The sequence below is a fragment of the Scomber japonicus genome, chromosome 14 (genome assembly GCF_027409825.1).
Source record: "Scomber japonicus isolate fScoJap1 chromosome 14, fScoJap1.pri, whole genome shotgun sequence".
NCBI classification, from domain to species: domain Eukaryota; kingdom Metazoa; phylum Chordata; class Actinopteri; order Scombriformes; family Scombridae; genus Scomber; species Scomber japonicus.
Window position 1 is genome coordinate 22,620,854 of NC_070591.1, and position 14,979 is coordinate 22,635,832.

General features: G+C 39.1%; 1 protein-coding gene across 2 annotated transcripts in view; it reads right to left on the reverse strand.

Annotated features, from left to right (window-relative positions):
* The window catches only part of macrod2 (mono-ADP ribosylhydrolase 2), a 416,544-nt gene that overhangs the window by 103,783 nt on the left and 297,782 nt on the right, over nt 1-14,979 (reverse strand). The window lies entirely within an intron of this gene.

Genomic DNA, 14,979 nt, shown 5'->3' on the forward strand with positions numbered 1-14,979 from the left:
CTAAAATGCCACCCAAGAAGTTGAAATCCAGTTTTTTTATGAGGCCTTTATTTCATTTCCCTTTGTCTAAAAGCACACTGAGCATAATATTTTTGTGTAATGAGCTATTACTGTATAAAAACCCACAGCAGAAGAATTCAGTCTTTAACTGCTTTAAGTAAATATTACACAACTGTATACTGTATAAGTAAACTGCAGCTGCTATAGGACACCTACTGTTCACCTCTGTATGTTTGTGTTTTACCTCTACTGCTTTGCCTTTTCATTCCCAAGAGGAGCAATTTACTGCAATATGTAGCCAAATTCCTGCAATGCTAATGCAGGTTGGGTCCAGAGAACTCCATTGTGAACGGCAGTCCAGCTTGCATGCAAAATGGATAAACACACAAAAAACGCACGCACACACACACGCACGCACACACACACACACAGAATGTACTCCTCTGTTGACCTCTAAAACAAGGCATTATACACATCCTGGATTGGAGCCCACTTTTTCAAACCCACAGATCATAATCACAACAGAGGCTTCTGGAGAAAATTCTATCATGTACGGTTACACCAATGAACATGACGGCCTATTAGTACTTAATTCTTGGACTTGATGTCCATAACAGCCATGGTTTGCATATGTTGCCTGAGGGAAGAGCCGGTCGGTCTGTGAATTCATAGGTACATGTAGAGCTCACTGCTTAATAATCTCCAGCGTATGAATATCCAAACGATGGTGGATTGATCGGGCCTGCCCTTCCACTGACGTTTATATGGAATTCTCCTAAAGACTGAAGCTACTCCACACATCAAATTATGTTTCAGACTATGAATCTCTATCCTGTCAAAAGCATTGAATAATTTAAGCTTGACGACTATTTACGACTTGATACCAGTGATTTAGAATGGAAGTTGCAAAATATGGACTTGGGTCTCATTCTGTATGAAGTTAGAGCACATTGCCAACTGTGACTCAGCTATGTCTCAACAACAAGGACAACTCAACATGAAGGTTTTCAGCACATTTGACTTAAATTATGACCAAAACCAAACACAAAACCCACAAAGTCATTGCTGCCACATTTAGATCAATAGTAGGAATCAATAATATCCCACCAACCTCTGAAGTGCAGTGATTCATAAACACACACAATACAAAACAGACATGCAAAGAATCAGGATGAATATTCTGAATATAAACACTTTCAGGAGCTAAACAGCAACAACCTACACATATTTATGGCTGTCTTTTTCAATAACATTATAAAAAGTAACCGCCTTGTAATAGTTCTTGCTTTGTAGCACTTTGCGGGAGGCATATTTTTCAAGTATGGCTTTATAGCTTAAAATAGTTCCATTATTCTTTACTTCTCTGAGCAAATATATTATGATACATAGGCCTAGCTGTAAGATTCCCTATTTCACATTCATCTTTTTATGTATATTAATAAACAGTAAAGAGAAAGGATTTTTTCAAAGGTCCCATTTGTCCTCAAAAGCAGCTGAATATGTGCTTTAGTTCCTGCATTCATCAAAAGATGTGGCCACTACATTAATATAATAAAATGACAAATGAAAAAAAAAAGGAAAACATTTCACTACCAGCTCACAATTGGATTAATTTAGAGCAACAAAACACTACAGATATTCATCAAAGAATAGCACCGCCATATGTGAATTTATTCTAGTGCCAAAACTAAACCCAACAGTTTGTTTTTCCACACTGACCCTGTCAAGTTGTATTTAGGAACAGGCTAAAGCTAGCAGCCGTGCCAAGATGCTTTTATTTTAGAGATGAAAAAAAACAATTAATACATCTCAAAGGGTAAGATTGCAAACACACATTTCCCCATATGATGATTACACAATCAGTTAAGTCGTCAGACTCATTCTACTGACGAAAGAAAACCCAGTTTCTAACATAATTCACATGTAAAGCCAGGAAATATTTGATTAAGATGAATGATGAAATACGCAGATTTGTCTCTTTGAAGCGTAATAACCTATGGCATCCACTTTGAAATGCAATGGTCCCTTTGTCCTTGCTTTAAGCGAAGAGGAATGAGTCTCTGTTTGTATTCTTATTTACCAGTTTTCAGGTTCCGCCTGTCAAGGTGAATCTTTCTTCTGTTGGGTGATTTAAATCTTTTACTGAAGCGTTGACCTTTCCAGATGACTGTCTTGGTCTGACATAAACCACAGATGATGAAGCGTGGAAAAGTATGGCCATTTTTAGTCCTATGCCAAGCTCTGCCCGTGGTATATACACAAGTATATTGAGATTGAGGACACAAAATGGTTCAATGAAAACAGATAATTGACATCAGATCTAAATAATAACTGTTCATGATTTTAATGTCAGGTTTCACAAAATTGTGTTTTCAAATGAAATAAGATGACTAAAAAATGCGGTGGCATAAATGAGGTGAACGATACTTGGCATTTAGACCAGTGAAATTTCAATACTGGTAGTTACTCTTTAAATGATGCCATAACATTTGGCCACAGTCAATACAAATATGAATCAAGATTTACCTCAGCAAGAGAAATCTATGTGAAGGTGTGTAATAATAAGGAGAAAATAAAAGAAATTTAATCCTCAGCCAAGATGAGCATTATTTCCTGTCATTGCCTCCAGCCAGTCCTATATGCCAAACTGATCCTGAGCCAGCAGCCCTGTCATCCTCTCTTATTCTGTAGGTAGCTAAAAGGCCACAATGTCAGTCTCTTCAACTTGAACTTCTGCTCTGAGTGCCTTTGTGCAGGGACATACCATCAACATAATCAATTCAATTCTTTTTTTTATTAGTTCCCTAGCTGATCCATTAAAAGGTATTGATCCACCTGTGTGTGTGTGTGAGAAAATGCACTGGGTAATCACTTAACAGGATGTTGTAAAGATCTGACACCTTTGTGGCACATGTAGATGTCTGTAACTTGTTTAAAGGACAGTTATTGCCAGAAGTGAAGAGATGTACCGTACAGAATATTTCCAATAAAACTGCAAAAACCTGGAGTGCATCATGGCCGAGGCGTCTCCATTTCTCAATAAATCAGCCACGCAGTAAGCATCCAATAAACAAGATGTGCTCAAATTATAAATCTTACAGCTAATCAATACCTGTAAATACCAAAATGCTCAGTATTATTCCAACCCTCAAGTTTGGCAAATAACTAACTTAAATATACAACTTTTTTAATGTCAAGGTGAGTAAGGACAGAACAACCAGTACCTGTTGACTGCTGCTGTATCTGCTTTAGTACTGCATATTTACATGCAGAGCAGATAAGACATGACGGTCAGTCCTAAGGGAACTGTTCATTATCAAATAGAGCTGTAGCCTTTATGGAGACAGACAACAAATGATTGCTAGTGTCCTGTAGCATGCAAATGTAATAAAACAGTTAGAGCAGATTTCAGATGTAGAAATATACTACAGAATAAGCTTAGTAAAGCATAGCATACTTTTCTTTTTCATTTGTATCAGCACTGGGCCACCGTAGAAGCTATTTTGATAGTTGTTAGCGTACATCTGCACCTGTACATATGCTTACCTTGTATAAGACCTAGTGTTAATTAGGCCAGCCAGCAATATATTTCCAGTCATGACCTATGATTCCTGCTATAGGTTATTATTTCTATCTGTGGCTGCTCATTAGCCGTGAGTCAGCATGTCTGCTTACACCTTGGCATGGGGCTGTGTCTGACATGTTAGCTTGTTGCTGATTTTCTTTGCTTAGGGAGTGTTCAGAAATTGGTCACCAGGGAAATTATTCTGTTGCAAGGGTTCCTCCCTAATCTATCACATCACTTTAAAGTAGAGCACCTCTCCTCTTAGTATCTCTGCACACTTATTCAGCTCACAGTATATTAAGTACAGAACAGGGTGGCTACAGTGATTATTGTTGGCAGAGCTATACTTGTGTTACATTAATGCTTATGTTTGAAAGGAAGCTAAGTTTATTATCATTCCCATTTAAATTAATATTGACATAAGAAATTGGATTTTAAATGTTTTAATTGACACTCCCACAGCTTATTAAAACAATGATGTATTGACTTCAAAGTGCAACTAGAGTTTCGAAAAGACTGCACTCGTAAAACCAAGTCAGTATTATTCCATTGAGGGCATGATAGCCTGCAGCTTTCAGTCATTTGTTAAGCAGCAGGACATGACACAGTGAAGATGGCTCAACCTGTGGCAAAATGCTGTAGCTGTCACCATCCCATGCTGCAAGCACTGTGGAGTAGCCATGAGCAGACAGGTAAAGAGGAGAAAACCATGCAAGTGCACAGTGACTGCAGGATCCTGCCACGGGGAGAACCTCGTCTCGGCTGGCTGAGTAAATAGCACTGGACCCAGGGTGCTGCCCCCGAAGCTTGAAGCCCCCTAGCCTGTTTGCAGATGGAAGCTGTGCTTATAAATCACAGCAGCAAGAGGAGACCTTGTGCAAATGCAACCACAAGTATGTTATTATTTGTTGCCACAGTGTGGGCTTACATCAGAGTATCAGAACATGAATCCAAGAGAATCCTCTTTGTTGACTGCTGTAATTCTTTAAGCATGTAGGTCATGCCTGGTTTCTCTGTCTGAATCAGCTACCTGCTGCTGCTGCTGCTGCTGCTGCTGGGAAGAGCATGTCACGGTTACAGATCAGGATATTCAAATATGACACATTAACACCCTTTTATTCTGCATAATACACTCCATATTCTAATGTGAGCACTGATTGTTTGAGTGTCATTATGCTAAATGGAGGATAGAGAAATGCAGAGGGTGAGAAACCTGGAACCTAATGGCCCGAGTCCCACTACCCGTTTTTATTTCTGCCGTGATCAAGTGTAACTATTATTACAAAAATATCTGAGTGTCCATTAAGGGCTCTGTGTCAGCATCACTGGCTGTGTTTACATGCAGGGATAAACTTACTGCCCATGATACTCTGGAAAACAGCTTATTTAGGATAAGCTGTTTGCATGCACTTTTGCTACCCTGTGATGGAGAATCCCTGCTGTTCTGAATAAACCGGAACAGAGCATTCCTGTCTTCCTCTAGGCCAACAATAAAATAGGAAAATGTGTAGCCATCACGTTAATCCTTTCCCCGAGGAACAGAAGGTAACGTTTAATATAGAAGAGAGAAATGACAATCCAAACTAGAAATTGTAAACAGTGCTTTACACAATGTTTTTGTTGGCATTAACATATAGCTATCATGCTGTGCAAGTGTGAGTTTATAACACCAATATAAATAAACACTGAAAGGGAGGAGATTTTCCCACCTCATAGTAAAACATTTAATACTGAAATATACCAGTCGTCTTAACCTGGTCTTTTATAATCACAGTGTGAGGACTGCTGGGTCATTCTAATCCAAATATAATGTTAAAACGTGTCTCGAGGGCTGGAATTCAGACTGAACCAAAGATAGATGCAGCAGATGGACATAACAAACTCTCTTCGGACATAATGACGTGGCGGGTGCTCTACGATTGCCTTCATCACAATCAGCGCCACAGCACGCATCCCATCTGCACATGCAATGGAGGCGGTGTTGCAGAGGAGGAAAGACAGGCTGCATCATGTCTGTCAGCCAAACATATGACAGGGGTGAGATGAATTGGCAGAAAAAAAGGTGTAAGTGCTGCAGCTAGTGGATAGGGCAGAGCAGTGGAGCACATAGAAGCAGATACTAAACTGATGGCTGCTTGATTCATTGGTCCATGACCAGGTATACGCTTGATCAGGCACAGTTCAACCTGTAGCCCAAAGCTGCAGTGCACAGGTACTCTTAGGAGCTTTTTAAAAAAAACATAATTTGGTCATCACATGAGGAACTGTCAAGCAATATTAATAATAAAAACACATGGCAAACACCTGTACACTGTTAACCAATACATGTATAATGCAAATACAATCCAGTGTTGATTGATAATTGTTCTCTTATTATTCATATCGCCATGATTTCCTACAGAGGTCCACTGATGATTCCCTCAGTGTTAAAGAGAGAACATTTAGAGCACACACTACTGAGAGCACATGCAACCCGACGCTCATATATTTATGGATGAAGACTCATGCTCAGTATCAGTTGAAATGATATCACTGACCGCCCAGCAACAGAGAGGCAAAGACAAAAGAAAAAAATTCACATCGGTGAGACAAACTGACTGACCTCAACCTGACCTGCACATGATTGACAGAATTCAAATGAGTGGGTGAAGAACATGTCAGGTAAACTCAATGACAAAATCTATTCCTACTATTGCACTGTACTGTGTCACTCCGATGTACAGCTGCAGGCAGACTACTTGTCAGATATTTTCTGTTTTTTAAAATATAACTTATTGATTAGATTAGTGTGCTTGTGGTGGGTGAAATCAAGGCTTCTGTGTGGGTTGATTTAAGAGGCTGAGGAGTACAGAGAGCCACAGACTGACAGGTGGGGTAATAGACCTATGGTTTTGTTGTCTCATCAAGAACCATCATAACATGCAGTACATTCTCAAATACTACATTTATCCGTCGCAATTGAAGGGAGAACCAGGACTTTGAGACATGCTATTATTATTAAAGACATATCTTAATTACCCCTGCTCTTTATTCTTTTACATAGTATTTGATCTCTGTCCTGTTGCCATTATAATTTGCAATAAACTCAAACTCAACATTTTATGTTTTCACAAGAACTGAAAAATAGAATCTGTATTAATAGATTAGAAAGAAAAAACATTTCTGCTGCCAAGAGAAAAAAGGTGGAAAATGGCAAAACTATGTTGCAATGGTGGAAATAATACCACAGAAATGTGCTGAATGTTATTCTGAATCTACCATGCAAACCCTACAGTGCAGCTAACAGTTTCTTTTTTTTACCACCTCCATTGGCAACAACAACTTTATTTGTTCCAACAGACCACAGCCTCAGCTATTATTTGAATACCGGCTTTATTTGACAATTTATAGAATCTTGCACCCGCTACCTTTAAAGCTTTGAACTTTACTTTGATTAAGATCCTCAACATGACATGATTATAATAGTCTTATGAAATTTTTATTGTATTTATCACAAGAGCCATGGCATTATAAACTGAAGAAGGCATTTTGATTGAATCCTGAGATGGAGGTGTGAAGCAAAGAAAGCAGAAAATATAGGACAGGATGTACCTGTGGTAATTCTGAGCAAAATGTTTGATTTAAATACTCACCAGTGTAGAATACATCATTCAGTATGCCTCAGGGAATCTAAAGCCTGTGACTATTCCAATGAGTGCTTAAGAAATGTCGACCATGTGTGCATGGTGTGTAGCGTTAGAAGTAATTTGCATTTTGGAAGCCTAAATTACAGGTGGGCATAAAGAAAATGATCAAAGCGGGGAATATGAGGATTCTGTCTGAATCTATCAAACTGCTGTTTCATAAGGTGTCTCAAAGTGAGAGAGTCTCTGAAATAAAAGATAAAATGGAGCGAAAGAGAAGCTGAGCCATATATCCCTCTGTGGAACATAAAACCAGTGCATATGTGAATTCTCAAACATCCATACTCCATGTCAAACTGTTTTAGTAGAGATTAGCAGCATATGGAGCTGGGAGGTTAGGATTATCAGTAATCCTAAAATATAGCTTGTGATTTGTACCGCAATAGCAGATGATTCCAAAGCGGTTGATCTAAATGAATAGTAAAATAATAATTATGGAGCATTTTTCATGAGGCATTACTTTAATTTCCATTCATAAATCAACAACAGCACATTTAACCAGAGAAAGGAAAAAAGGGTTGCAATGTGGTATAGTACCCTTCTAACGTAAGGCTACTAATTAAACATTTTTTTCCTTTCAAGGCGTCCTTCAACATTTCAAAAGCACCATATCAAAGGGGCTTCAAAGTCAAAAACCCTATTCTCAAAACCCTATTCTGAATTTCGAAGTGATAGAACAGCATGCATATTTAGACAAGTGACCTGCTGCATGGACCCTGTCTTTGTGGCAAGACCAGTATGAGACAAAATTCATGTCTGCTGCATATTGCATACTAAAAACCTGAAAATAAAGGCTTGGCTTTGCTCAGGCAGTATTCAATGGCAAAAGCCTGGTTAGCATCCTCAAATTGACCAAAGTGGTTTGAACCGAGCTACTGAGCAAACACCACTGTCATCTGGAGAGAAGATAGATGATTGATGGCTTAAATAAACCTTTATTTTGTTGGCCCTGCATTATTTATAGCATCAAAGGTTTATTGATGAGCTACAGTGTTGTTAGGGGTATGCTAATAAAGGCTTCATTGAAGGATATTTCTCACTGCCATCACGACTTTGAATATGAACACCCCAGTAGATATGGACTCCCTCTACAGCCTGCAGGCCATTTCCACTTCCAGGCTTTGAAGGTTGACTGATCGCGCAGTCATAGTGAAGTCATATTTTGTCAGCACAACCACCATAAAAGACAGATACATAGATAGACAGTTACACAGACAGAGATATTTCACAAAATGTTGCTAACTTAACATCATAGCTATACTCCACAACCTGTTTTGTTTGTCTTTTTTTTAATCTAGTGCTCTGATTGTGTAAAACGGGAAAGCTAAGTAAAATATTACCCAGATGAATTTAGATGGCAGATCTGTATAGAATCATAACACATGATTAAATAGGCTATAACCACATTTCCCAAAGCACTACATACAAAATAAAAACCAGCATTCGTTAAGAGGCGCAACCTCATTAACTGTAAATCGAATTGCACTCTCTGCACTAGAGTAGCAGTGACCCCTTGGAAGCATGGTAAGTACATAATTATTATTGAATCATAGGGACACAAATTTTCCAATTAGAAGACTGAATATTTGTCTTTTTCCTGGATTGTGTATGGCAAAACATATAGTATACCACTGGGTAAGTCTGTTTCTTCTGATTTCTTCATTGGCCTTGTGCTTTAGGAATAATTACTCCCCGACTTGAAGCCTGGGATGTTTTTGTCAACTGGGAATTTAATGGACTTAATGAACTCTCTTTGTTAACGGAAGCTCAGGGTGCTCTGTGATTGCCTTCATCGCACTCAGTTCCGCAACACTGATGATAGCTCATCCCATTTGCACAACTCCAGTGATACACAGCCTAGTTGAATTCTTGTGATGCAACGTAGGGTGGAATAAAAGGCAGGCTGCAGCATGTCTGTGAGCCAAGGTAGGCTGGGGTGAGATGAATGGGCATGAGAAAATAAAAACAGTGCTGCTAGGCACACATATAACTAGAACCCCAGATAACTGGAGGGCTTTTTTCAGTTCTGTTGGAGACTTTCTATTTCCCCAGTTTTCTAGTCTTTGTGCTAAGCTAGGCTAAACACTTCTCTAAGGTATCTCTGTACTAAATGTGTGGAGATGAAACTGATATTAATCTTCTTGTCATATTCCCAAAATGTAAAAGTAGCCCTTAGAGACTGAATAAATCACTACAGATTATACTGTATGGATATGGCTTTGGATTACAACATACAGTACAGCACAAAAAAACTTCCACAATAGCAGCGATACTGCCATATTCATAAAATATATACTATACAACAAAACCTGTAGTAATCCAATTGTTCGTGTCAAAATTCATCACCCTATTTGAGTGTTTCTTGCTAAACTGTGGGTGGATTTTAGTATCACACAGCACACTCATATGCATACTCTTATGCAGTTAAGGAATCAGCATTCGTACCAGAGCTTTTGTTCAGAATATGAAAGCCTGTTTATCCATGTAGTCTGTGGGCAGGCTAGGCCCCAGCAGCACACTTACACTTTAAAGCTCCCCACAACATGGAGCCATAAATCTGAGCTTGCCCAGAGGTAAGAGCAACCAACACTAATTAACTGTAGCGGGATGAGAGGTCAAGGCCTGTGTCGCATTAGCGTGAGAAAACACTATTTTTCAATTTACAGTATATTGGCCTGGTGTGCTTTAAGTAATAAAGATTTAAGCTTGCAGTACAACGGGTATGAATACAAATACACATACTGTGTACACAATAATTCATGTTTTCAACCTCATTGCAGCTGTATGAACACAAGGGCTTTCAAATGAGATGACTAAATTGTCTTTGTACAGCTGACACTTTAGATATGATGACTGCCTCAGGGAATGTCCACAAAGCAAGATCACTGATCCAAAGTAAAGCTCAATTTAGGCACACAGCGCAGAATTGGTTTTCAATGAATATGTCTAGCCCTTAAAAGGACTTTGGTCCAAGGACAGAGTAAGCTCTGAGGAGGTCAGCTCTCCCTCGGTGCAGACCTGTGGGCCATTCTCTCACACTTTGATCTGAGCTCTGATGATGGTGTGGTAGGCACAGACTCAGGAGTAGAAGGATTAGGGACAGGAGGGACATGGGGAGTGACAGCTTCTTTTGTATTCGTTTTATCCTCATTTTGGGCATAACGGCATGCGGCATACAAACCAATGGCTTCTCTGAGGTGTTTCTTTTTTTGGGGTGTAAAATCCTCAACTCTTAAAAAGAGAGATCAAAGGCGAAGCAGGCTCATTGATAACTGTATAATGGCTCACTTTGAGAGAACAGGCGTTTTGTGGAGATGGGCACGTGGTTCAAACTGCAAGCTATTAGTCATGCTGTCATCTCATTTCCATATATGTTTTATTGTCTCATGGGCAAAGGCTACAGCACCTACTCAGATTTATTGCACTCACTGTAGATCTAATGATATTTACACCTACGGCAAAAACAAAGGACCTTGTATCTCTTTGTCTCCATTTGAAAAGGCTCTTGAAAGGTGACAATGTAAATGTGCATTTCAGTAGTGTGTGCCTTTCTTTGATTGGCTTTTAACCTTGCTTGTCTGGAACCATACAAAGCTACATAAATGCAGAACTGTCTTGGAAACTGGTTATTAGAGAATGAATATGAATTCAGCCATGAAGACATATTTTATTGTTAGATGACAAAGGATGTCACAAAAACTAAAATTAAAGGAATAAAATGGCATACTTGTTTGGGTGCTTTTTATTTTATAGCCACAACAGCACTGAGATAATCTGCTCCCCAGCAACTTTCAAGTCCATTATTAAACTAAGAATTACAATTAAATACCATGTGAAGTGACTGGTTAGCACTGGCAACCTAGCAATTAGCCATGTGGGCCATGCCTTTATTGATGTCAACCACCATTAGCTCTTAGCCATAGTCGTGGTATGAATGTGAACAGCTAATATAATATTAATAATATTCCTATATAATATTGGCTGTAGTCCAGTGTGCACCAGTGTGCGTGGGTTTACACTATTGCTGGTTTTGATCATTTTCTGGATGTGTGATTCACATCGAAGAGAAACCTGGTTATTCATCTCCCAGTACACATGATCATAACAGTATCCAGGTTTTTGATCATCTGCCTGCAGGTGCGTCTTTGATTCCTAAACATCTGAATCACACATTTCTGTACAGACGGAGTTACCTTTACAATAGAGAATGAGAACAGTTTCTGGCTGTCTGAACTCTTCTGCATTACTACTGAAGTGGATTTAGCTTCTTTGTCTGCTCTCTACTAATGTAAAACTAAAGCAACAATATAGTTCATGATCTGCATTACTGAAGTCAGACCTTTATATCATCAATCACTATGACTATTTTGTTTGTTTGTTTTTGCTTTACTGAATCATATTACATCACTTCATTTGATGACACATCTAAAAGCATAGCAGAGATGGTCAGAAATATGTTTACATGCCACTATGTCCTTGTTTCTATCAGAGTTCTCCAGCCATTATTCATCTTTCTCTAAATAGGTGGTGTTTATATGTGAAAACACATAACTGGCATACTCCAAAAACCTGATTATAACCAGAGTACTTGTGCTCTTGTAAAACCACTTCACTATCTGGATGTATCTCTATGCCTGTCTCATTTTTGTGACCATGCAATTTCAATTGGGGCTTTTTAAGTGGTATATTTGGCTTAGTGAGACTTTTCTCCATCCATAAAATAATTTAAATATGATTGATAATTTGAATTAATTATGAAGGAACTGACATGATTTTCGCTGGACAGTAGCAAAGTATATCTTAGCAAAATATGAAGCCAAAAATGTCATGCAAGAAAAGGTTCCTCTATTAAATTACATGTTGTCACAGAAGATGTACCAAAAAACCCTGAATATTATTTAGACAACATACAATAGAAATTCACCATCACTGTTTCACTGTAGTAATGAACTGTGTATAAGGAGACACAGACCTTTTCTGCTCTAGGCCTTAAAATCAAAATTCCTGAAACTACAATGTGACTAGGGTGGTGTGGTTGCCCTGTTCCCTCCTGCCTCTAATCCACTCTGTTTGAGAACACAGACTCCCAGTGGTCAACGGATGTAAACACCGCATAAAGGTAATTACGATGGGATGAACTGTGGCTAGGATGCCCTGGGAGACTTAATCTGATCCCCTGTCCCCACACTTTTACTGAAAATGTGCACACACCAAGCCCTGCAGCAGCCATCTGAAGCTCATGGTCTCTTCTTGCCAACCTCAAGGGGAGAGTACATAATATAACTGCCTCGTCACGTAGTAGACTTCCTTTATTCATGGCAGATACAGGGATATGGAGGATCAACAGATGTGAAAGTGTTGGTAGGAGTGCTCCCCAAGGCTGGTTGCCACCTTCAAATAAGTCCTGTCACTTCTCCACTACATTGAGGGATATGGATATAAAGTAACAAGGGTATAAAATCAGTGTTTTGAAACATTGGGGCGTTAGTGGATTTATTGAGTGTAAAAGGATTGCCTGATCAAAGTATCCACCTTTAAATCCCAAAGGAGATTTATTTGACCAAGCTTCCAGATCTAATTAGAATCTCCCCTCAAAGCCAGCACAAGTTAGATTCCTTCTTACAGGGATGGTGGTACAGAAAAAACATATAGCTCATATATTCAAATAGATTCAGCATTGCAAATATAGACAGAGATATAAAGGAGTAAGGGGTCTACTGTGTGAGTGCACAGGGCTATGGTCATCATTAAGGTGCTTAATAGACCGTGCAGGCCGAAGGACCTGACAGGCAAGCTGGGCAGAGAGGAGGATCCAGAGAGAGGGTCACCTTCATGTAGAGACAGCTATGTCACACTAGGGCCATGAAGGGAGCCACTCTGCCACCCAAGCCTGGCCTAGACAATGCCTGTCTATGGGCAACCAAGCAGAACAACAAATCCCACACCTCCTTCAGACTTAAAAAAAAAGAAAGAAACAAACTTGGATAGAATTTAAAAACTAGATCAAAATGGTACTTTTATGCTTCTGTTTGAGGTTACTGTACAATTCCTCAAACTAGACATTATCTAAGTAAACATTATTATTATATATATAATTACTTGAACACAATGATGCTTTTAGATTATGACATGTAATCACGGACTGCAAATTAAACTAAAAGAGTGCAGATCTCTGCCAGGTGTGTGCAGTCAGGATCATGGTGAAGATAACAGAAACAGGGATTTATTTATCATGCCTAACTTAAATGGATCATAACAAATGAAGTATGGAATTAATCTGCAGATGCTCCGATTCAAGATGTAACCAAACGTTTACTGTATGTGGATGGCCAAATGTGGCCTCTAAGAGACATGGTAAGCCTTGTTTCTAGCTGATTGCCGGAAATGCCTTTTGCTATGTTGTAACGCATATTACAAAATGATGTGGACTGCTAAAAGGCAAAAGTCTGAGCTTTAAGATAGGCTCATGAGAAATGGCATTATAAAATAGGTTTTTAAAAAATCGTGAATCACTGTAACCACAAGATGTCCTCGAGCATACAGTCATAAATGTGTACAAAAATTATTGAGCTGATGGTCCAGTAGTATGTGAGATTAGCTACAGACAAATACACAGATACACAGACACACACTACCAAATATACAGTATGGAGATAATTCTATAACCATTAAAACTGAGAGAAACCGCCAACACATGTGTGGGCAATCTCTTTTTACTATTATGGTATAGAGAGGAAATTTGGACAATTACTGAAAATGGTACAAAAAACCACTCTAAATATATGAAACAGAAGGCAGAGGTAACAAAAAGAGCTGGCCAGCGCCAACTGGCTCTATATCTGTGTACAGTATATGGGGTTTTTTGTTAAATGCAGTCAAATCCCAGAGCTGCATTGCAAAGTGGCGATATCTTGGTCTGAGCACAGGTGCATCTCTAAATGAGGAGAAATGAGGAGGGACTCAAGGCACACCAAAATCCCAACGAAAGAGCGGGGACACGCCACTCAAGGTCACGGTGAATTGCAGCAGCACCAACTGCAGATTGATTGGGAGTACAGGGAGCAGCTGGCTGAGAGGAAACAGGAAGGTGACTGAGGGAATCACCAGGTGGCTCCCGTGAATTATGATGCCGCCCATCCAGCACTTTCTATCTCTCACGCAGACGAAAAAGTGCAGTATGGAAGTGTTCCTGTCATGTGCTGTTTGCTTCTGGAATGATGTCTGATTTTCATGTAGGTGCTGCAAAGGATATGTTTGGTCAGAGGCTGGAGTTGTTGCTATAGTTTGATTTGAAGTGTATGGATAACTTTTGCACAAATGGCCAGAGGATAATACAGCTAATTACAGTTTTCTAAATGTGGAGTTCATCATGAATATTGATAAAGCATTAATTAGTTACTAAAACTGGAAACCATTTTCCCTGCACCAAATACATCACATGTTTTTTAGAGCAAAAATGTACTGCATCAAGTTAGAGCAGTGAGGAATTATATATGACAGCAATAAATAATGTGACCAAACAACTCTGTCACTCAGGAATTGTCTTCTCTTTAGACAAGCTTGAAAACATTGGAGCAGGCTACACTATGTTTTCTATAACATCTCTTTTTCAATAATGTAATACAAGCACAACACAAACCAGAGAGGCCTAATTAGTATTTACTGCAGATCATAATTACACATTGTGCCTGATGGAGCCTTATGCTAAACACATACATATGTCACTATGGC